Source organism: Bos indicus x Bos taurus, chromosome 15 (genome assembly GCF_003369695.1).
Source record: "Bos indicus x Bos taurus breed Angus x Brahman F1 hybrid chromosome 15, Bos_hybrid_MaternalHap_v2.0, whole genome shotgun sequence".
Taxonomy (NCBI): domain Eukaryota; kingdom Metazoa; phylum Chordata; class Mammalia; order Artiodactyla; family Bovidae; genus Bos; species Bos indicus x Bos taurus.
In genome coordinates this window covers 64,245,181-64,248,810 of record NC_040090.1, presented here as the reverse complement: position 1 = coordinate 64,248,810, position 3,630 = coordinate 64,245,181, and the positions used below count along the sequence as shown (strand labels likewise).

The 3,630-nt window shown below is 40.8% G+C and overlaps 1 pseudogene; it reads left to right on the top strand.

Moving 5' to 3' along the window:
- The first annotated feature begins 1,092 nt into the window (after positions 1-1,092).
- LOC113905062 lies at positions 1,093-3,209 on the top strand (annotated as a pseudogene).
- Positions 3,210-3,630: the final 421 nt, after the last annotated feature.

The window sequence follows — 3,630 nt, the reverse complement described above, 5'->3', positions numbered from 1 at the left end:
TGGTTAATATTTAGTACCTTATATCAGTAACAATAGTGGCATATGGATTTTAATATTGCTGCTAAATTCCATACAATTGATAAATGCAAAGATGAATTAGCATTATTTCCTTTTCTCAACAGAACAAAGTTGGTGTGAAGTTGGACCACCCTGTACAACAGAACCAGAAATTTTTCCCTTTCAAGGTCATGGAGAAAGAAACTGAGCAAAGAAATTGAATTTAAATCTGAAAGAGATGGGTCTAATATTTATCAAGCATGTCTACCTAGGCTGAAATATTTAATCCTTTCAAAGCCTTCTGAGGCATGTGTGTGTGTGAGTGTGTGTGTGTGTGTGTGCACGCTAAGCCACTTCAGTTGTGTCTGACTCTTTGTGACCCTATGGACTGTAGCCCACCAGGCTCTCTGTCCATGGGATTCTCCAGGTAAGAATACAGGAGTGGGTTGTCATGCCCTCCTCCAGAGGATCTTCCCAATCCAGGGATCAAACCCATGTCTCTTATGTCTCTTGCATTGGCAAACGGGTGCTTTACTATTAGCACCATGTGGGAAGCCCATCTGAGGCATAGGTGTTATTTTATACTTTATAGGTAAAGAAACCGAGGCTTAGGAATTTAAGTAGCTAACTGGAGGTGGCACAGCCAGAGAGTGGCAGGAGCTGGATGCAAACATAGGTATATTTTATATGTATATTTCTTATTCCAAATTCTGGGCTCCTTCCTCAAGCATTTCAGTTAACACTGGAGCTATTTTACAGATAAGAAAACCAATAATTAGCTTTTTTTGTCCTTTGGCAGGTAAGAAAACTGCAGCTCAGAGTAAAGCTTTTTCCCAAAGTTACCTAATTACTTAATGCCACAGAATTCAAACCTACTTTTTCACAACAGATTTGCTGCCAGGACATAAGTATCACAACTAAATCTAAGCCAAAATGGGAAAGAAAAAGACTCATATCAATATTGTTCTCCCTAGACATAGATTATAACAAGTCTACACCACAAGGTCTACAAACATGGTGGTATCAACAAAAGAACCATAGAAAAAATTTGAGAAGGGGGTGACTGATACAGGTTAGGATGTCTTCAAGTATGCCTGGATCTTGGACAAAGTGAAAGCTGCACGTGGGCATGGTATCATCATTGATATTTCCCTGTAGAAATTCAAGGCCAGCCCTGGAACACAGAGACTCTCAAAAGCATGAATACAGGCACACCTTAGGCTAACTGTGCTGTCCTGACTGTTGCTGCTGGTGTTGGTGAAGTTGAAGCAGGTATCTCCAAGAATGGGCAAACCCATGAGGGTGTTCTCTTCTGGCTTATAGACTGAGAGTAAAAGAACTGATTATTGGTATTAAAATGGATTCCACTGAGACACCCGGCAGCCAAAAGAGATACGAGGAAATCGTTAAGGAAGTCAGCACCTACATTAAGAAAACTGGCAAGAGCTCCAACACAGTATCATTTGCACCAGTTTCTGTTTGGAATAGAGACAGCATGCTGCAGCCAAGTGCAAACACGTTTTGGCTCAAGTAATGGAAAGTCACTCATAAAGACGACAATGCCAGTGAAACCATGCTGCTTGAACCTCTGGATCCTGCCACCAACTCTTCCATCTGACAAACCCTTGCATCCACCCCTCCAGAGCGTCTACAAAATTGGTGGTATTGGTACTGTCCCTGTGGAGACTGGTGTCCTTGAACCCAGCATAATAGTCACATTTACTCTAATCAACATTACAACTGAAGTCAGATCTTTTGAAATGCATTGTAAAGCTTTGAGTGAACCACACAAATTGTGGGAAAATTCTTAAAGATATGAGAATACCAGACAACCTTACCTGCCTCCTGAACAACCTGTATACATGTCAAGAAACAACAGTTAGAATTGGACATAGAACAATGAATGGGTACAAAATTGGGAAATAAGCACACCAAAGCTGTATATTGTCACCTTGCTTATTTAACTTCTATGCAGAGTACATCATGCAAAATGCCTGGCTGGATGAACCACAAGCTGGAATCAAGACTGCCAGGAGAAATACCAATAATCTCAGATAAGCAGATGAGGCAGATACCACCCTTATGGCAGAAAGTCAAAAAGAACTAAAGAGCCTCTTGATGATGGTAAAAGAGAAGAGTGAAAAAGCTGACTTCAAAATTAACATTCAAAATGAAGATCGTGGCATCCGGTCCCATCACATCATGGCAAATAGATGGAGAAACAATGGAAATAGTGACAGATTTTTGGGTTCCAAATCACTGCATATGGAGACTGCAGCCTTGAAATTAAAAGACACTTGCTCTTTGAAAGAAAAGCTACGATAAATCCAGACAGCATATTGAAAAGCAGAGACATTACTTTGCCAACAAAGGTCTGTATAGTCAAGCTATGGTTTTCCCAGTAGTCATATATGTATGTGATAGGTGGGCCATAAAGAAGGCTGAGTGCCAAAAATTCATATTTTTGAACTGTGGTGCTGGAGAAGACTCTTGAGACTCCCTTGAACAGCAAGGAGATCAAATCAGTCAATCTGAAAGGAAGTCAACCCTGAATATTCATTACAAGGACTGATGTTGAAGCTGAGGCTCCAATATTTTGGCCATCTGATGTGAAGAGCCGACTCACTGGAAAAGACCCTGATGCTGGGAAAGATTGAGGGCAGAAGGAGAAGGGGATGACAGAGGATGAGACAGGTAGATGGCATCATTGACTCAATGGACACAAGTCTGAGCAAACTCCAGGAGACAGTGAAGGACAGGAAAGCCTGGAGTGCTGCAGTCTATGATGTCACAAAGAGTCAGACATGACTGAACAACGACAACTGTCTAGGGACAAGATGGGCTTCAATGTCAAGAACATGTCTTTCGAAGATGTTGGTTGTGGCAGTGTGACTGGTGAAAGCATAAATGACCCACCAGTGGAAGCAGCTGGCTTCACAGCTCAGGAAATTATCCTATGGCATATAGTCCAAATCACTGCCGGCTCTGCCCTTGTGCAGGATTGTCACATAGCTCGTGTTGCTTCCAAGTTTGCTGCACTGAAGAAGGTTGTTTATTATTCTGGGAAGAAGCTGGAAAGTGGCTCCAAATTCTGTAAAGCTGGTGACTCTAGCATGGTTCATATGATTCCTAGAAAGTTCATGCATTTTGAGAGCTTTTCTGACAGTCCTCCTTATGATTTTGCTGCTTGCGACATAAGACAGCTGTCTTGAGTGTCATCAAGCAGTGGATGCGAAGACAGCTGGAGCTGGAAAGTCACTAAGTCAACCCAGAAAGTTCACAAAACTAAGTGAATAATATGCCTAATACCTGCCACCCTAATCTTAATCAGTCCTTAAGTGTGGAAGAATAGTTTCAGAACTGTTTGCTTCTGTTGGCCATTTAAGTTTAAAGGTAAAAGACTGGTTAATGATTATGCATCGTAAAACTTTCAGAAGGAAAGGCAAACGTGTTGTAGATTGCCTCTGTTTTTGTGTGTATGGCAAGTTTAAGTTGTCAGTTTTTTAAATCAGCAATTTTTTTGCCTTTTTTGAAAAATTTTTATTGGAGTATAGTTGATTTACAATTTCTGTTGGTTTCTGATGTACAGTAAATATAATAGCTTTGAAACATATACATTACCATATGTAAAAT